This window comes from Ranitomeya imitator, chromosome 6 (genome assembly GCF_032444005.1).
Source record: "Ranitomeya imitator isolate aRanImi1 chromosome 6, aRanImi1.pri, whole genome shotgun sequence".
Classification (NCBI taxonomy): domain Eukaryota; kingdom Metazoa; phylum Chordata; class Amphibia; order Anura; family Dendrobatidae; genus Ranitomeya; species Ranitomeya imitator.
In genome coordinates this window covers 314,983,801-315,005,443 of record NC_091287.1, presented here as the reverse complement: position 1 = coordinate 315,005,443, position 21,643 = coordinate 314,983,801, and the positions used below count along the sequence as shown (strand labels likewise).

Here is a 21,643-nt window from a genome sequence, read left to right as displayed (position 1 = left end):
GACTGATACCTAGCCCCGACCTATTCAAGCGCGCTTTAAAAACCCATCTCTTCAAACAAGCCTACCACATCAACTACTCAGTAAACTAAATTTGTCCTGTTCCCTCCTTCCAAATATTATCTGCATGTGAATCTGCACCCTACTATTCATCTGTCTCCACACCGTACATGCACATGGTAACTGCACTTGATACTTGACTATTGCACTTAAACACACGGGATGATGACCGGATCATGCAGCTTCATATGAAAATCCCTATTTATTATAATTGCCAGACCTGAAATAACAAGCACTTTTCACCTATTGTGTCCCCCCATTTCCTTGTAGACTGTAAGCTTGCGAGCAGGGACCTCACTCCTAATGTCACTGTTTAAATTGTCCTGAATTTATTGTCTGTACATGTCCCCGCTTAATTGTAAAGTGCTGCGGAATTTGTTGGCGCTATATAAATAAAAATTATTATTATTATTGAACACATGCGGAATCACCGCATCCTATACATAGGACGGTGCTATTTATCTTACGGAGACTGAGCGTCTCCGCAAGATAAATAAACATGCTGCAGTCTATAAAGACACGCCGCATGTGCGTATACACAAGTCTGCCACCTGCGTCTTTGAATGCAAAGTGGAGATGGGATTTCATAAAATCCCATCCACTATACTGTAACATCTGGCTGCTGCGGATTGGATGCTGCAGCTGTATGCAGAGTCCAATCCGCAGCAAATACTGCAAGTGGAAACATATCCTTATTAATAGCTCTGTGTACAGCCACATGTACTTGTCCACATACCGAACGAGTGCAGGAGTTGTCTGCTGTAACCAGTCTGGCTTATATATCAGACCACACTGTGCATGCTGCGATTTTTTCTTTCATAGAACATAGACTTGCATTTGACAGTACACGGACTGAAAAGAAACATACCGCGAGGCTGAATTCAGACATCTGTATATCACGATCCAAGTATGGATGGACTAAACAGTGTTTTCTGAATTGACCGCTGGTCTCCTAACCTAAGCTCAACAGTTCTGTTGAGATCAGGTCAGGAGATCAGCGGTATAATCCTCCCCTCCTGCCTTATCTCCTAAGTTAGCCCTAAGGGTACCGTCACACTGAAACGACGCTGCAGCGATACGACAACGATGTCGATCGCTGCGTCGCTGTTTGGTCGCTGGAGAGCTGTCACACAGACCGCTCTCCAGCGACCAACGATCCCGAAGTCCCCTGGTAACCAGGGTAAACATCGGGTTACTAAGCGCAGGGCCGCGCTTAGTAACCCGATGTTTACCCTGGTTACCAGCATAAACGTAAAAAAAACAAACACTACATACTTACCTTCCGTGTCTGTACTCCGGCGCTGTGCTTTCCTCTGCACTGTCAGCGCCGGTCAGCCGGAAAGCAGAGCGGTGACGTCACCGCTGTGCTTTCCGGCTGGCCGGCGCTCACAGCCAGTGCAGAGAAGCACAGCGCCGGAGGACAGACACAGAAGGTAAGTATGTAGTGTTTGTTTTATTTTACGTTTACGCTGGTAACCAGGGTAAACATTGGGTTACTAAGCGCGGCCCTGCGCTTAGTAACCCGATGTTTACCCTGGTTACCAGTGAAGACATCTCTGAATCGGCGTCACACACGCCGATTCAGCGATGTCAGAGGGAGATCCAGCGACGAAAGAAAGTTTCAAACGATCTGCTACGACGTACGATTCTCAGCGGGGTCCCTGATCGCAGTAGCGTGTCAGACACAGCGAGATCGTAAGGATATCGCTGGAACGTCACGTCTGTTTTCCTCCCCCACCCAGGGAGGAGGGGGGGCAACAGTGCACCATAGTACACCAACCCGACAAACAAGGCAACACGAACAAGGGTTAACAGAAATATCCAGGCATCCAAAATAATCACTCACATGTAACAGAGGAATGTACCGGGGTGTGAAGGTAGGGGAATAAACAAAAACAGAGAAGGATATGGAATTACCACACTTACAAACCAAGCAACAGTCACTAATAACTCCTTTAACTCTCCTTCTCATGTGTGCTCCTCTCTCACTGTTAGCCATGTAGTAAATGCTTGCTCTGACAAGGATTAGTAACAGAGCCCAGATTATAAAGGGGAAGGGAGTGGCTAAGCGAGCACAGGGATTTCCAACATGGCCGATTAACCAGAAGACATAAACACATTTAAAATGAAGTAGAAGTGCTTCTTCTCTGCGCCGCAGTAGGAGCAATCAGACGCTGCGGTCTTCTGGCTCCAGACTGTTGCAGTAACACCGTGACGTGACACATACTTGGTCCACATTTTACGGACATCTGAATAACCCTAGTTAATGTTTCAGATCACCAAACAAAAATATTAAAGTGTGACAAACATGCAAAAAAATAGGAAATCAGGAAAGAGGCAAACACTTTTGCACACAACTGTACATACATATTTTTGCCTAAAATACAGAGGAGATGTGTCATCTTTAACTTTAGACCTTGTAGAGATAATTTCATCTTCAACTTGCTTAACTGTTCACAACAGTAATTTTGACCAGGGGTGCAAAAACTTTTACATACCACTGCTTAAAGGCAAGTATATTTTTTGACTTGGAGTGCCAAGAGGATAGTCATACTGATACCTAAGAGAATAGGTGGAGTACACATTATAGTAGCATTGGCTCACAAGCCAAACATTCCTTTCTAACATCCTAAATAAATGAAAGGATGTTTGAAAAAGATGTTGCTGTAAAGAAGACATGTGGAAATTATTAACTTTTTAGAGTGGTATAGCTAGCAGTTTTAAGGGCATAAAAAAGTACATTTCAGATATTGTCATAAATGCAAAACATTTTACCTAAATTTACCACTAACAAAAGTACAATGTGTCATGAAAAAAAAGAATTTAAGATTCACTGGGATATGTCTAAGGCTGGTTTCACATTTGCGGTTGTGTCCGCAGCGTTTCTGACGCATACATCCGCATGCGTCTTGATTTCCTATCTTTAACATTGTAGACGCAGGTGCATGCGTTTGCCTGCATTTGCTTAGGCTACTTTCACACTAGCGTCGGAATCTCCCCGTCGCAATGCGTCGGGGAGAGATTCCGACGCTAGCGTTTAACGCATTGCACAACGGAGGCAGCGGATGCATTTCTCCGGCGCATCCGCTGCCCCATTGTAAGGTGCGGGGAGGTGGGGGAGGAAAAAGCGGTCCGTCAGGAGCAAAAAACGTTACATGTAGCGTTTTTTGCTCCCGACGGTCCGCAAAAGCACGACGTATCCGTCGCACGACGGATGCGACGTGTGGCAATCCGTCGCAATGCGTCGTCAGTACAAGTCTATGGGGAAAAAACGCATCCTGCAAGCACTTTTGCAGGATGCATTTTTTCTGCAAAACAACGCATTGTGACAGATTGCAGTTAACGCTAGTGTGAAAGTAGCCTTACGCATGCTGTTTTTTGCAGTGTGTGGTGGGAAGCGGCAAACGTGCCGGGAAAGGTCAGAGAGGCCCGGCACCTGCGCACTGCAGTACTTTGCTCTGCCGTCAACAGGGCAGACAAAGTACGCCTGCGCCGAAGTTAGAATACAAGAGGACGTCATCGTAACAAGATGGGAGGCCCCGAACCAGACCTCGACACCCATCGGTCCAGAACCGAACCGGGACCACCCCATGGCGGGGAATAATCTAACCTCTTTTTCTCATCTTTCAGGATACATTGGGGGCTTATCTATAGCATTACAGAATGCTGTAGATAAGCCTCTGATGCTGGTGGGCTCATCTTCGATTTTGGGGGTGACAGGTTCCCTTTAAATACATCATTTTATTGCCGATTTCAGTTACAGGGGAAATGCAGCCATCTAACAGCACAGCTAATATAGGTCTGCCTAGATTGAGCAGCTCTTGCAGTTTCCCAGCAATCACATGATCACTGGGAAGGAAAGAGAAAGCTGTTGCCGCTTTCTGTATTTCCTACATAGCGCTCTTTGAGCACAATTTAAACAACAATTTGGAACATAGAGACCGTAATAATCTCTCTCTGCCTTCTCTATAGTGTGTCTGACAGCTGGCTCCCCAACTGCATGCAGCTGCTGAGTTAGCAAGGACATTCTGAAACAGCAGGATTCAAAGTAGAGATCTTATTTTTGCCGTTAACCATTTAAATGCCGCTGGCTATCAGTGGCATTAAAATACCACTTAAACAGAAAAAAAAAATGGAAAAAAAATTTTTAAGTAAGTTTGGTATCACCACAATCATACTGACCTGGAGAATAAAGCTGCCAGGTCATATTTACCATACAACGAAAGCCACAAAAATTAAAGCCAAAAGGAACAAAAAGACAGAAAAGCATTTTTTCCCTACCATTTCAAGAATCTTTTTTTCTGTTTTTTCCGTAGCTTACAATGGATATTGTTTTTTTCAAAATTATAACTTGTACAGAAGACAAGCACACATATAACTATGTTGATATAAAAATAAAATAGTTATGACTCTTGGAAGCAGGAAGTAAAAAAACTGAAAGGGAAAACATGAAAATGGGCTGCGGAGGCAAGGTGCTAATGCTTAGGGTATGTGTCCACGTTCAGGATTGCATCAGGTAAAATCCTGACCAAATCTACACCTGAGGTCACTGGCAGGTCACCTGTGTTGTCCTTGCGTTGTTTCAGCATTGTAAGGACATGCTGCGTTCTGAAAAGACGCGCCGAATGTCCGTTTCCGCGGGTCTGCCGCACTCGTCTTTTAATGCATAGTGGAGACGGGATTTCATGAAATCCCCTCCACTGCGCTGTAACATCTGGACGCTGCGTGTTTGACGCTGCGGCTCTACGCAGCGTCAAACACGCAGCGTTTCCTGAATGTGGAAACATACCCTCAAACAGTGTGTAGAACAATTGTTAGTTTTCACTATTGATTAAAAAAATTATTAATCCACAAATCTACAGGGCGAGATGAGGATTCAGTGATAACTTGTCAGCTCAAGAAAAGCCTCTGGTTGGTTTCATAAACAGTATATAAAGTCACAAGGAATTCCACATTTAAAGTGCTTAATCTTGCATGAGTGCTAATGCCAGGTGGCAGTCTGCTTTCATGTGCATACTATAGTACTATTGGGAAACTGACAAGTTCGGAGAGGAAACATACTTAAGCAATGCCTTTTCTTAACCACAACATAAAGAACATCTAGTGGATGGAAAGTCTCTCATGTGCGTCACAGAAGATAGACTGAAATACCAAATATAACCACAGTCTGCCTTGTTACCGACAGGAGAATCTAAAAGTAGCAGTCAACAGATTAATTAGAAAATACCAAAAAGTGTCGGCTAGAGATGGTGTATTACATGACCTGACTGCAACAACACTATAAAGCATTACAATTTAATGTTCTTATTTTCAGTCTTCATTTGTGGAAGTTTTATTAAATTAAAATTATGTATAGACTAGAGCAATAGGTCATGTTCAGATGTCCGTTGCTCATACAGACTGGCTGTGGATCTCCTGACCCAAACTCAAGAGGCTACTGAGTTCAGTTAGGAGAAAAAAACCAAAGAATAAACAGGCAAAGGTTCTTACCTGTCCAGGCCTCAAATGAAATGCACTATCATGGTGCAGCGGGCCCAAGTAAAGATGTTCGCCACCTTTACTTGGGCCCGCTGCACCATGATAGTGCATTTGATTTGAGGCTTGGACAGGTAAGCACCTTTGCCTGTTTTTTTTTGTGGTGTTTTCTCCTCCTGTTGTGAGTTCAGAGTCAGGACAGAAGGCAGTCTGAATGCATAAGGGAGCACCAGGTCACAAGGCAAAAGCAGAAATTAGCGTATTTTTCGGACTAGAAGACAAACTTTTTTCCTCCAGAATAGGGGGTGCGTCTTAATAGTCCGGATGTGCATGCTGTGGATGGGTGAGCGGCAGCGGCGGACAAGCGGGTCACAGAAGGCAGGTGTCAGCTGCCGCAGGTAACACTGTGCCCACTGTTAAAGAAAATGAATATTCACTGCTCCCCATACCCATAGTCCCCCTCCTACCTCTTTGCACTGAAGCCAGCACCAAGAGGTGAGCAAGACTATGGGCGTGGGGAGCAGAGTGAATATTAATTTTCTTTAATAGCGGCACACTGTTAGCTGCAGCCACTGGGTTAATGCAGTGGCTGGACGAGCACATGCACCTGCTATTAAAAAGAATGAATATTCACTACTCCTCTTGCCCATGGGAATGGAGAGCAGTGAATAGTAATTCTCTAATAGCGAGCACTTGATCGCCCAGCTGCTGCAGGAAGCTGGCGACTGCGGATAACAGTGTATCAGTGACCCCGCTATTAAAGAAAATTAATAGGCATTGCTCCCCATGCCCATAGTCTTGCCCACTTCTCGGTGCCAGCTTCAGTGCAACGAGGTGGGAGGGACTATGGGTGAGAACACGTGATTGCACAGCTGCTGCAGGGAGCTGGTGGCTGCGGTTAACAGTATGCTCGCTTTTAAAGAGAAATGAATATTCACTGCTCTCCACTACCATAGACCATTGGATGGAGAGAAGCGAGTACTCTGCCAACTGACCTCGGCGTCAAAGCAGAGCATGACGTCACTGGGATGCCCTTCTTACAAGCTGAAATCAGCTGCTGCATCAAAACAGGATGTTGTGAGGGAGCAGGGGGAAGATAAGTAGAATGGTTTATTTTTTTGCGTGAAGTGTGATGGGGGCCATGTATATACTAAGATGGGGATCATATATATCAAGATGGGAGAACATGTATACCTGGATTGGGGACATACACATACCAGGATGGGGTATATTACCCCTATAACAGTGTAAATGGCAGATCCCCCCCCCCCCCCATAACAGTGCATCATGACCACATTTTTGCTTCAATCTCATTGAGCAACTGTGGTCAATTCTCATAAACCAGATGGACAAACAAAAACACAGAAATTGTGATGAGCTTCGAGAACCGACTAGACAAAAATGTCATCCGTCAGGATTTGGCCCAGAAGCTGATATCCAGCATGACAGGGTGAATTGCAGAAGTCTTGAAAGAAAATGGTAAACACTATAAATACTTTACATAAACTTGATGTATCTGTCATAAAATCTTATTGCACTTCAGCAAGCATAGAAACATATGACAAAGATCTAAAAACAATGAAGCAGCACATTTTGTGAAAACCAAAATCAGTGTCATTCTCATAACTTTTGGGCATGACTGCACACACTGAAGACGACATCAGTATTAGGAAGTCTGCATGTGACCAGATCCAGTCCCCTAAAAATGGCAGCTCACAAATGAGGTTTTGACTGCTGAGTCACTAGCAACGATATCTAACAGAACGACATCATTTAATGCAAAATCAAGGCAGTCCCATAAAAATAGGACCAATTTCACGACAAAGAAATTGCACTCACATTGGTTTAAGAGTGCTAGTTTAGTAAGCTAACTAGAGGACCGACCACATTTAAGAAACACAATTAACTTTTCAAGTTACCTGACAGAACAGTACAGTCCAAAGAATAAGAAATATAAATATATCAATTACAAGTCAAGTATATAATTAAAGTTAGCCTAAAATTTGAAAGAAAGAAAAAACAGAAACCAAAATTATGGGTGAACTGAAAGCTTGATTACCTGTTGTTACATTCCTAATTAAACACATACATTTCCAAAAGCCATGCAAACAGAAGTAAAGATTCAATTCCGCATTAGTTTTTGCAGGCATTAAAGTTGTCATTTTCTACAATACTAAGCTTAGAATCCCCATTCATCACGTCTAAAGGAACTCAACTGTTACATGGCTCATGCTGCTGGAAATGGAGGGCTTAAATGACACCGAAAGCACATAAAGATTTACAGGAAAACAGACAACTCCCAGAACCAGCCCTGTATAATTTCAACAGCATCACCCATTCCTTCAGGTATCATATCTTACATTACTCTAAGCACTAAGTATCAACCCTCAACAAAAGTAGGGCTGTGGACATAGTAAGCCATAGTAAGTCCGACTCCTTATGAATAGCCAATCATTTGTAAGTTATAAGAAACTTACTGTAGAAAAATGGTAATATTGTCATATGACGATTTGTTTCTCTTATAAATGAGAGAGTGATAAGCCATACAAGATATTTATATTAACATTTCTGAATTTGTCTAAATTCCCATGACAGGATATAAATTAATTAAGGAATAGTAATAACAGGTATTTGTTTTCCTTATTTTAAAGCTGGAGACGGTTCATTCGCACACCCTACGACTCCACACTAAATTATCTACGGCTAAGGCTTATCCCAAAGTCTAATCTTTGCCACCTACAGAATCTTTTTTTCCTTCCTACTTTATCCGTTTCTCTGCACGTATTATCTTGCTACCCTCCAGTATTTTCCACCTTCATAGAAATGAAGTGTTGTTGGCACAATAACCTCCTTACACTTGCAGCATTGAAGCCTGAGGGGTCAGCTGCTCCTACTGCTCCTGAGCAATGTAACCAGAGAAAGGAAATCTGTCTTCCTCTCTGACACATTGCACAGGAGCTGTGGGAGCAGCTGACCGGCCCTGCTGATAAGAACTATGCTGCAAGTATAAAGGAGCTATGGTACCGACAGCCAAGACACTTGCCATTTATTTTGGAAAAAAATATTGTAAGGAAAGGTGTGATGCAGTAAAAGTGCTGGGCTGTCTTATCTATTGGCAGATGTGCCTCCAGAACTGGGTGGGGGTGATGCGCCATGTGCAATTGCATAGGTTGCATGCCCCTAAATTTATTAATATATTTATTATAGCACCACTGATTCCATGGTGCTGTACATGAGAAGAGGTTACATACAAAATACAGATATCACTTACAGTAAATATACTAACCACGATAGACTGGTAACAAGGGAAGAGGACCCTGCCCTTACATTCTACAGGATGATAGGAAAGGAGACAGGTTGGGGGTTGCAGCAGTTCCAGTGGTATTTAGATGGAAGCGAGGTCATTGAAGGCTGAAATATTTCTTGAAAAGATGGGTTTTCAGGTTCTGTCTTAGGCTATGTGCACATGTTGTGGATTTTGCTGCGGATCCGCAGCAGATCTGCAGCAGCTTTCCATGCGTTTACAGTACAATGTAAACCTATGGAAACCGCAATCCGCAGTGCCCATGCTGCGGGGAAAAAAAAAGCAGAAACGCTGCGGGTTACATTCCGCAGCATGTCAATTCTTTGTGCAGACTCTGCTGCGGTTTACACCTGCGCCACAATAGGAATCCGCAGGTGTAAAACCACAGGTGGAATCCACACAAAATCTGCAGAAAACCCGCGGTAAATCCGCAGGTAAAACGCAGTGCCTTTTACCTGCGGATTTCTCAAATCCGCTGCGGAAAAATCCGCAGAGCTCCAAAATACGTGTGGACATACCCTAAAGGATCCCAATGTGGTGGGTAATTGGACGTATTGGGGCACAGAATTACAAAGGATGGGGGATAATCGGGAGAACTCTTGGATGCGATTGGGTGAGTAATGAACAAGTATGGAGTAGAGAAGACGGTCTTGGGAGGACCAGAGATTAAGCGAGGGAAGATATCGGGAGATTGGTTCAGAGGAGACAGGTAATGGATGGCTTTGTAGGTCAGTGTTTAGTAATTTGTACTGGATAAGCTGGGGAATTGGGAGCCAAGGGATTTGCAAAGGGGAGAAGCGGAGGAATAGCGAGGAAAAAACAGTACAACTAAGCTCTATGGATGTGTAGAAAGAATGAGGCTGTCGTCACACTAGCAGTATTTGGTCAGTATTTTACATCAGTATTTGTAAGCCAAAACCAGGAGTGGGTGATAAATACAGAAGTGGTGCATATGTTTCTATTATACTTTTCCTCTAATTGTTCCACTCCTGGTTTTGGCTTACAAATACTGATGTAAAATACTGACCAAATACTGCTAGTGTGACAGCAGCCTTAGAATGGTACAAAAAGCACCTTTCTAACTGCAGCAATAAAAAAAATTCATATTACTGGTTCTTAAACCAAATTATGGCTCATTAATAGCGATGGGCGAACGTGCTCAGATGTTATTCAAGTATCTCGGGCGTGCTTAATGTGATTGAGTCCCTGCTGCTGCATGATTTGGGGCTGTTAGACTGCCACAACACACGTTTGTTAGGCAGTCCCACGCATGTATTGTGGCTGTCTAAGGCTATGTGCACACGTTGCAGATTATTTGCGTTTTTTTAGCGTTTTTGCGCTATAAAAACGCTATAAAACCGCAAATAATCTGCATACATTAAGCATCCTATCATTTTTAATGAAATCCGCAATTTCTGTGCACATGATGTGCGTTTTTCCGCATGAAAAACGCATTGCGGAAAAATAATGAACCTGCTCATTAATTTTGCGTTTTTTTTCGCGGATTTCCCACTGTCTAATGCATTGGGAAATGTCTGGGAAAAACCACGCAAAAAACGCGCAAAAACCGCGCAAAAACACGCAAAAAAACGCATGCGGATTTCATGGGGAAATCTGGCAGAAATGTCCGGATTTCAACAGGAATTTTCTGCATGAATTCCTGAACGTGTGCACATAGCCTAACAGCGACAAATCATGCACCTATGGGTACTCAAACATATTACTCGAGGATGCCCAAGATACTCAGAAACCACGTTATCTGAGCATGTTTGCTCATCACTACTCATAAGGTGTTACCTGAGCATGCTTGGGTGTTAACCGAGTGAGTTTGGCATGCTCGAAAAATAGTATAAAACCCTATCCGAGCATGTACACTCATCACTACTCATTAATAAAAAATTAAAATAAGTTCGCGAATAAGCAGATTCCATGAGAAATTATAGCATATTGTGACTTGAAAATTCAAACCTGCCTGTTATATTTCCACAGAATTAGCTGAAATTTCTGAGCAACTAAACCTGTTCACCACCATTGTCTAAGCATGCCTGATTAGGCTGTGAGTGCATGCATACAAATGCATAAAAGGGTATAAATCTAAATGATTCTTTTTCTCGGACTGATTGTCAGGCTAGGTTCACATTGCGTTAATGGGTTAACGCTAACGGACAGCGTTGCACGGCGAAAATGTCGCAATTAACGCTGTGCAACGGATCAGTTAGCGCACCCATTGACAGCAATGTTATTTCTGCCTGTAGCGCATCGCTGGCGCGTGCCATTTTCGGCACGCGCTAGCGATGTGCGGTTCTTTTGTGACGGGGATCTGCGCTAGCGGGGACGGCGAACGCGGACCAAAAAGAAACATTGCGTTAGTGCAATCCGTTAAGCGCATAGCGCTAGCAGATTGCGCTAAGGCAATGTGAACCTAGCCTTAGAAAAAAAAAATGCAGCAAATACTACTATTTTTTATCCCAGTCTTGGATGAGACTCACATATTCAAGTGTATGGGTGCGAGAAAAAAAAATGATCTCACACAGACCATCAGACTGACAATTTTTACAGATAGATTCCTGTTATAAACATAGGAAATGGCATGTGATCATGTACATGGCTTTAACCGCTTCACGTCACGGCCCTTTTTCATTTTTGTTTCTCCTTAATTCTCTCCTTTCCAGAGACACAACTTATTTTATTTTCCCGTCAATATGGCCATATGAGGGCTTATTTTTTCGGGACAAGTTGTCCTTTTGAATGACACCATTGGTTTTACCATATCTGGTACTCGAAAACGTGAACAAAATTCCAAGTACGGCATATCTAAAAAGATCAGGCGACCCTGAATGCAGCTTGAAAATATATAAATATATATATATATATATATATATATATATATATATATATATATATGTATATATATATATATATATATATATATATACACACACACACACATATACACACAGTAAGATTTCTCTGTATTTTCTTGACTATAAAAACTGTACATTCACACTGAAGGCATCAAAACTATGAAATAGCACATGTGGAATTATATACTTAACAAAAATTATTCTAGGTTCTTCAAAGTAGCCACCTTTTGCTTTGATGACTGCTTTGCACACTCTTGACATTCTCTTGATGAGCTTCAAGTGGTCATCACCAGAAATGGTCTTCCAACAATCTTGAAGGAGTTCCCAGAGATGCTTAGCACTTGTTGGCCCTTTTGTCTTCACTCTGTGGTCCAGCTCACCCCAAAACATCTCGATTGGGTTCAAGTCTGGTGACTGTGGAGGCCAGGTCATCTGGCGTAGCACCCCATCACTCTCCTTCTTGGTCAAATAGCCCTTACACAGCCTGGAGGTGTGTTTGGGGTCATTGTCCTGTTGAAAAATAAATGATGGTCCAACTAAACGCAAACCGGATGGAATAGCATGCCGCTGCGAGATGCTGTGGTAGCCATGCTGGTTCAGTATACCTTCAATTTTGAATAAATCCCCAACAGTGTCACCAGCAAAGCACCTCCACACCATCACACCTCCTCCTCCATGCTTCACGGTGGGAATTGGGCATGTAGAGTCCATCCGTTCACCTTTTCTGCATCGCACAGACATGGTGGTTGGAACCAAAGATCTCAAATTTGGACTCATCAGACCAAAGCACAAATTTCCACTGGTTTAATGTCCATTCCTTGTGTTCTTTAGCCAAAACAAGTTTCTTCTGCTTGTTGCCTGTCCTTAGCAGTGGTTTCCTATCAGCTATTTTTCCATGAAGGCCTGCTGCACAAAGTTTCCTCTTAACAGTTGTTGTAGAGATGTGTCTGCTGCTAGAACTCTGTGTGGCATTGACCTGGACTCTAATCTGAGCTGCTGTTAACCTGCCATTTCTGAGGCTGGTGACTAGGATAAACTTATCCTCAGAAGCAGAGGTGACTTTTGGTCTTCCTTTCCTGGTGCGGTCCTGAAGTGAGCCAGTTTCTTTGTAGCGCTTGATGGTTTTTGCCACTGCACTTGGGTACACTTTCAAAGTTTTCCCAATTTTTCGGACTGACTGACCTTCATTTCTGAAAGTAATGATTGCCACTCCTTTTTCTTTACTTAGAATTTGTATTATGGCAAGAAAAAAAAGCAGCTAACAGTCTATTCAGTAGGACTATCAGCTGTGTATCCACCAGAATTCTGCACAACACAACTGATGGTCCCAACCCCATTTATAAGGCAAGAAATCCCACTTATTAAACCTGACAGGGCACAGCTGTGAAGTGAAAACCATTTCCAGTGACTATCTCTTGAAGCTCATCAAGAGAATGTCAAGAGTGTGCAAAGCAGTCAGCAAAGCAAAAGGTGGTTACTTTGAAGAACCTGGAATATAAGACATAATTTCAGTTGTTTCACACTTTTTTGTTAATTATATAATTCCACATGTGTTAATTCATAGTTTTGATGCCTTCAGTGTGAATGTACAATTCTCATAGTCATGAAAATACAGAAAAATCTTTAAATGAGAAGGTGTGTTGGTCTGCACTGTATATATATATATACACACTTATTTTAAACGTTTTTTTTTTCACATGCTTCTATAGTCTCCATAGGAAACTAGAAACTGCGATAATCCGATAGCCTCTGCTACAGATTGCCTGTGTGTAGCAGAAATGCTCACTTGCTATGAGCGCCGACCGCTGGGCGGTACATGTACGCCGCATGTCATGAAGTGGTTAATGTATGAAAACGGATCACACACGTACACACGTATAGCACATGAAGATCACGTGGATGTAAAAAACAGACACACGGATGGGCACATGGATGAAAATCTTATGAAAATTATAAAAATGAAAAAAATATTTTCTGTTTTCTCAATGAAACTCAGTTGATTTTTCATACACTCGTCTGCAGGTTTCCTATGGCTGGTTTTCCAACATTCATGGTTTGAGTTCAGACAGCGATGACTGAAGTCAACAACCTCATATATGCCTGTGAGCTGGTACGTTCGGGACAGAAGACTGGGGCCCATCCAAAAATTTGAGTACATATGTGGACTGTGAAACCTGGCCAAAAGAATGCAGGCTAGAAGTGTCCAGATCTCGCAATCATTAGTCTGTTCATGTTAGTGGAAAACATTTTCAGAAGAACATTTAACCCCTTCCCGACCTGTGACGCCACGTAGGCGTCATGAAACTCGGTGCCAATCCGACCTGTGACGCCTATGTGGCATCATGGCAGGATCGCGTTCCTGCAGATCGGGTGAAAGGGTTAACTGAAATTTCACCCGACCTGCGGGGACAGGGGGAGTGGTACTTCGCCCCCCCACCCCCCCATGGGAACGATCGCTCTGATTAGCTGTTGAAAGTGACGTTTCACTTTCAATCAGAGCAATCGTAATATTTCACCAATGAAAATTGGTGAAATATTACAATACAGCCATGACCGATGCTGCAATATCATCAGCCATGGCTGGAGACCACTATCTGACCCCGCCACCGATCTCCTCCCCTCCGTCCTCAGTCCTGTCCTCCGCTCCCCACCATCCTCCTGTCTGCTCCCACCGCGCTCCAATCCCATCCCCCCGTGCTCCGATCCCACCCCCCCATACTCACCAACCTCCTTTGTCCCTCCCGATGTCCGTCCGTCTTCTGCATGGGCGCCGCCATCTTACAAAATGGTGGGCGCATGCGTAGTGCGCCCGCCGAATCTGCCGGCCGGCAGATTCATTCTTTCATTTTGATCACTATGATAGATCATATCAGTGATCAAAATAAAAAAAATAGTTAATAAACCCCCCCCCCTTTATCACCCCCATAGGTAGGGAACATAATAAAATAAAGAAAATATATTTATTTTTCCACAAGGGTTAGGGTTAGAACTAGGGTTAGGGTAAGGGTTAGAACTAGGGTTAGTGTTGCAATTAGGGTTAGAGTTACGGTTAGAATTTGGGTTAGAATTAGGCTATGTACACAAGGTGCAGATTTGGCTGCAGATGTGCAGCGTATTGGCCGCTGCGGATTCGTAGCAGTTTTCCATTACGTTTATAGTACCATGTAAACCTATGGAAAACCAAATCCGCTGTGCCCATCTTGGTGTTTTCCGCAGCATGTCAATTCTTTGTGCGGATTCTGCAGCATTTTACACCTGTTCCTGTATAGGAATCCGCTGGTGAAATCCACACATAAAACACTGGAAATCGGCAGGTAAAACGCAGTGCGTTTTACTTGAGGATTTTTTAAAAACGGTGCGGAAAAATCCGCACACAAATCCGCAACGTGGGCACATAGCCTTAAGGTTGGAATTAGAGTTAGGGTTGGAATTAGGGTTAAGATTAGGGGTGTTTTGGGGTTAGGGTTAGGCTTGTGGTTAGGGTTATGGTTGGGATTAGGGGTGTGTTGGGGTTAGGGTTGTGGTTAGGGTTGGGATTAGGGTTAGGGGTGTGTTGGGGTTAGGGTTGTGATTAGGGTCATGGATAGAGTTGGGATTAGGGTTAGGGATGTGTTGGGGTTAGTTAGTGCTGGAGTTAGAATTGAGGGGTTTCCACTGTTTAGGCACATCAGAGGGTCTCCAAACGCGACATGGCGCCACTACTGATTCCAGCCAATCCTGCGTTCAATAAGTCAACTGGTGCTCCCTCCCTTCTGAACCCCGACGTGTGCCCAAACAGTGGTTTACCTCCAAATATGGGGTACCAGCATACTCAGGACAAACTGGACAACAATTTTGGGGGTCCAATTTCTCCTGTCACCCTTGTGAAAATAAAAAATTGCGGGCTAAAAAAATCATTTTTGAGGAAAGAAAAATGATTATTTTCACGGCTCTGCGTTATAAACTTCTGTGAAGCACTTGGGGGTTTAAAGTGTTCACCACACATCTAGATAAGTTCCTTGGGGGGTCTAGTTTCCAAAATGGGGTCACTTGTGGGGGAGCTCCAATGTTTAGGCACACAGGGGCTCTCCAAACGTGACATGCTGTCCGCTAATGATTGGAGCTAATTTTTCATACAAAATGTCAAATGGCGCTCCTTCCCTTCCGAGCCTTGCTGTGTGCCCAAACAGTGGTTTACCCCCACATGTGAGGTATCAGTGTATTCAAGAGAAATTGCCCAACAAATTTTAGGATCCATTTTATCCTGTTGCCCATGTGAAAATGAAAAAATTGAGGCTAAAAGAACTTTTTTTGTAAAAAAAAAAAAAAAAGTACTTTTTCATTTTCATGGATCAATTTGTGAAGCACCTGGGGGTTTAAAGTGCTCACTATGCATCTTCCTTGGGGGGGTCTAGTTTCCAAAATGGGGTCACATGTGGGAGAGCTCCAATCTTTTCGTTCAAAAAGTCAAATGGCACTCCTTCCCTTCCGAGCCCTGTCGTGCACCCAAACAGTGGTTCCCCCCCACATAAAGGGTATCGGCATACTCAGAACAAATTGGACCACAACTTTTGGGGTCCAATTTCTCCTTTTACCCTTGGGAAAATAAAAAAAATCGTTACTAAAAGATTATTTTTGTGACTAAAAAGTTAAATGTTCATTTTTTCCTTCCATGTGGCTTCCGCTGCTGAGAAACACCTAAAGGGTTAATAAACTTCTTGAATGTGGTTTTGGGCACCTTGAGGGGTGCAGTTTTAAGAATGGTGTCACTTTTGGGTATTTCCAGCCATATAGACCCCTCAAACTGACTTCAAATGTGAGGTGTTCCCTAAAAAAATGGTTTTGTAAATTTTGCTGTAAAAATGAGAAATCGCTGGTCAAATTTTAACCCTTATAACTTCCTAGCAAAAAAAAAATTTGTTTCCAAAATTGTGTTGATGTAAAGTAGACATGTGGGTAATGTTATTTATTAAAGGGAACCTGTCACCCCGAAAATCGCGGGTGAGGTAAGCCCACCGGCATCAGGGGCTTATCTACAGCATTCTGTAATGCTGTAGATAAGCCCCCGATGTTACCTGAAAAAGGAGAAAAAGACGTTATATTATACTCACCCAGGGGCGGTCCCGCTGCTGGTCAGGTCGTATGGGCGTCTCTGGTCCGCTGCGGCGCCTCCTATCTTCTTTCCATGACGTCCTCTTCTGATCTTCAGCCACGGCTCCGGCGCAGGCGTGCTTTGCTCTGCCCTGTTGAGGGCAGACAAAGTACTGCAGTGCGCAGGCGCCGGGCCTCTGACCTTTCCGGCGCCTGCGCACTGCAGTACTATCCTCTGCCCTCAAGAGGGCAGAGTAAAGTACGCCTGCGCCGGAGCCGTGGCTGAAGATCAGAAGAGGACGTCATGGAAAGAAGATAGGAGGCGCCGCAGCGGACCGGAGACGCCCATCTGACCTGACCAGCAGCGGGACCGCCCCTGGGTGAGTAGAATATAACGTCTTTTTCTCCTTTTTCAGGTAACATTGGGGGCTTATCTACAGCATTACAGAATGCTGTAGATAAGCCCCTGATGCCGGTGGGCTTACCTCACCATAGATTTTCAGGGTGACAGGTTCCCTTTAACTATTTTGTGTCACATAACTCTCTGGTTTAACAGAATAAAAATTCAAAATGTGAAAATTGGGAAATTTTCGCCAAATTTCCGTTTTTTTCACAAATAAACGCAAAAATTATCGACCTAAATTTACCACTAACATAATGCTCAGTATGTCACGAAAAAATCTCAGAATCGCTACGATCCGTTGAAGCGTTCCTGAGTTATTACCTCATAAAGGGACACTGGTCAGAATTGCAAAAAATGGCCAGGTTATTAAGGTCAAAATAGGCTGGGTCATGAAGGTGTTAAACCACATAGTCTCATGCATTTTTAATGTTCTTATGAATATGTATTCCACTATTGTGACAATTATTGCAAAATTCAGCCACTGCTTAATGGGAATCTGTCACCAGTATTTGCCCTCCTCAAAAAAAACTATATATGTGCTTAACTCTTTTAAAAACACAAGTCCAGCAATACCATTACTTGTCCAGTCCGTTCCTCTGTTACCAAGAATTCGGCGTTGAACCAATATGCAAATTAGGCTAAAAATCGACTTGTAGATCTGAAGCATCTGTCACTCCAGCTCTACAACCCCTGACAAAAATTATGGAATCTCTGGCCTTGGAGGATGTTGTTTAATTTTGTATAAAAAAAAAGCAGATCGCATACATGGCACAAAAGTATAGTCATTTCAAATGGCAACTTTCTGGCTTTAAGAAACACAAAAAGAAATCAAGAACAAACAATGTTGTAGTCAGTAATGGTTACTTCTTTTAACCAAGCATAGGGAAAAAATTATGGAATCACTCAATTCTGAGGAAAAAATTATGGAATCATGAAAAACAAAAAAAACACTCCAACACATCATTATTATATTGTTGCACCACTTCTGGCTATTATTACAGCTTGCAGTCTCTGGCATGGACTTAATGAGTGTCAAACAATACTCTTCATCAGTCTGGCTCCAACTCTCTCTAATTGCTGTTTCCAGATCAGGTTTGCAGGTTGGAGCCTTGTCATGGACCATTTTCTTCAACTTCCACCAAAGATTTTCAATTGGATTGAGATCCGGACTATTTGCAGGCCATGACATTGACCTCATGTGTCTATTTTCAAGGAATGTTTTCACAGTTTTTGCTCTACGGCAGGATGCATTATCATCTTGAAAAATGATTTAATCATCCCCAAACATCCTTTCAATTGATGGGATAAGAAGTGTCCAAAATATCAACATAAACTTGTGCATTTATTGAAGATGTAATGCAGCCCCATATCATCAATGACTGTGGAAATTTGCATGTTCTCTTCAGGCAGTCATCTTTATAAATCTCATTGGAATGGCACCAAACAAAAGTTCCAGCATCATCACCGTGCCCAATGCAGATTTGCGATTCATCACTGAATATGACTTTCACTAAGTCATCCACAGTCCACGATTGCTTTTCTTTAGCCTATTGTAACCTTGTTTTTTTTCTGTTTAGGTGTTAATGATGGCTTTCGTTTAACTTTTCTGTATGTAAATCCCATTTCCTTTAGGCGGTTTCTTAGGCCGGGTTCACACTGCGTTAAACAGCAGCCCGTTCAACATACGCTAACGGGCTGCTGTCAACGCAAGTACTGGTATATGCAGAGCGCTAGCGCAGATAGAGCATCTGCTAGCTCTATCTGCGCTAGCAGTGACGGACCCGGAAACGCTGCAGCCTGCGTCTCAAGGTCCGTCACTCAATGATGGCACATCGCTAGCGTATGCCCATTGTGGACGTGCGCTAGCGTTGCGGCCGACTTAGGGGATAATGGCGGCGTTAGACTGACAACGTTACACCTCGTTTATGCCGCGGTGTAATGTAGTCAGTCTAACGGACGCCACAACGTAATGTGAACCCAGCCATACAGTTCGGTCACAGACGTTGACTCCAGTTTCCACCCATTCGTTCCTCATTTGTTTTGTTGTGCATTTCCTATTTTGGAGACATATTGCTTTAAGTTTCCGGTCTTGACGCTTTGATGTCTTCCTTGGTCTACCAGTATGTTTGCCTTTAATAACCTTCCCATGTTTATTGTATTTGGTCCAGATTTTAGACACAGCTGACTGTGAACAACCAATATCTTTTGCAACATTGCGTGTGATTTACCCTCTTAAGAGTTTGATAATCCTCTCCTTTGTTTCAACAGACATCTTTCGTGTTGGAGCCATGATTCATGTCAGTCCACTTGGTGCAACAGCTCTCCAAGGTGTGATCACTCCTTTTTAGATGCAGACTAACAAGCAGATCTAATTTGATGCAGGTGTTATTTTTGGGTATGAAAATTTACAGGGTGATTCCATAATTCTTTCCTCAGAATTGAGTGATTCCATATTTTTTTTCCCTATGCTTGGTTAAAAAATGTAACCATTACTGACTACCACATTTTTTGTTCTTGATCTCTTTTAGTGTTTCTTAAAGCCAGAAAGTTGCCATTTGAAATGACTTTAGTTTTGTGCCATGTCTATGATCTGCTTTTTTTCAACAAAATTAAACTGAATGAACATTCTCCAAGGCCAGTGATTCCATAAATTTTGCCAGGGGTTGTAGTCCCTGCTACTGTGTGACATCAGGTAAAGGAGTCATCAAGCAAGCAGGAGAGGGCAGCACTGGGTAGGGAATAGAGCTTGAGTGACAAAGGCTTCGGATTCATAGTTCTTTAACCTCATTTGCAAATCAACACACTGATTTCTCAGATAGACTTGCCATCTAAAAAAGGTATTGCTGGACTTGGTTTTTGCGCATATAGTTTGGGATGTAAATTTCTGCTGACAAGATTCCCAGCAGGCAGGGTTAAGAAAGAGTGGAGAAACGTAGCAGGTTCCGCTACTGGACGCATATATGAAGTTTCAATGATCATCTGGACAATACTACAGTCGATGGGTTTTTGGACAGTTCTTGAAATATATTATTCAACTGTAAGCACTTTACCATTTGTATGAGATGTCCTTACAAAAAACACAAATTGCAAAGATACACTTCTGTCTAACTAATTAGTATATTGATTTATATGTGTTAAATGGGTTTGCACGGACATTAGTGCAGTAAGCTCCTTTCCGTGTAGCTACAGTATATTTATATACAAACTTTAGGCAATAAAAATGAATTCAATAAACAGTCTGCACTACTGTATATATCCAAGTGCAACTCATTTTTCGATTTGAATGTTTTCCACAAGTAAATATTAGAAGTTGCCAGGGTTCTAGTGGAAGGAGATCTTGGCAACAGTGTGTCTTGTCTCTAAAATAACACAGCACATATCAATCTCTGAGGGCTAGCCTGTGAACTTTGCACTTTGTTCTTCTGCTACAGAAAGGTTTACCTTCATGGTATAAGGAAATATCAAATATAAGCAGGAAATACGTTTTATGATTTAGGTGTTTACCGTATATACTCAAGTATAAGCCGACCTGAGTATAAGCCGACCCCCCTAATTTTGCCACAAAAAACTGGGAAAACTTAATGACTCGAGTATAAGCCTAGGGTGGGAAATGCAGCAGATACCAGTAAATGTCAAAAGTAAAGAATAGATACCAATAAAAGTAAAATTAATTGAGACATCAGTAGGTTAAGTGTTTTTGAATATCCATATTGAATCAGGAGCCCCATATAATGCTCCATAAAGTTTATGATGGCCCCATAAGATGCTTCATATTAAAATATGCCCCATATAATCCTGCATAAAAGGTTAATAATGGCCCCATAAGATGCTCCATAGACACATTTGCCCCTTATAGTGCTGCACAAACGTTATGGCCCCATACAGACACTTGCCCCATATAGTGCTGCATAAACGTTATGGCCCCACATACAGACACTTGCCCCATATAGTACTGCACAAACGTTATGGGCCCATAAGATGCTCCATACAGACACTTGCCCCATATAGTGCTGCATAAACGTTTTGGCCCCATACAGACACTTGCCCCATATAGTGCTGCACAAACATTATGGCCCCATACAGACACTTGCCCCATATAGTACTGCACAAACGTTATGGGCCCATAAGATGCTCCATACACACTTGCCCCATATAGTGCTGCACAAACATTATGGCCCCATAGATGCTCCATATAGACATTTTCCCCATATAATACTGCACAAACGTTATGGCCCCATAGATGCTCCATACACTTGCCCCATATAGTGCTGCACAAACATTATGGCCCCATACAGACACTTGCCCCATATAGTACTGCACAAACATTGATTATGGCCCCATAAGATGCTCCATACAGACACTTGTCCCATTTGCTGTTGCTGTGATAAAAAAAAAATCACATACTCACCTCTCCGTCGCTCAGGCCCCCTACACTTTCAATATTCACCTGACTTCGTTCCGGCACCGCTC

The 21,643-nt window shown here is 42.8% G+C and overlaps 1 protein-coding gene and 1 long non-coding RNA gene across 3 annotated transcripts in view; one reads left to right on the top strand and one right to left on the bottom strand.

Moving 5' to 3' along the window:
- The window catches only part of WRNIP1 (WRN helicase interacting protein 1), a 181,825-nt gene that overhangs the window by 88,631 nt on the left and 71,551 nt on the right, over positions 1–21,643 (bottom strand). The gene's annotated exons all lie outside the window — the stretch shown is intronic.
- The window catches only part of LOC138642547 (uncharacterized), a 135,730-nt gene that overhangs the window by 100,365 nt on the left and 13,722 nt on the right, over positions 1–21,643 (top strand). The window contains exon 2 of the long non-coding RNA XR_011314056.1: positions 13,723–13,810. This is a non-coding gene — a long non-coding RNA (uncharacterized lncRNA). The remainder of the gene's footprint in view (positions 1–13,722; positions 13,811–21,643) is intronic.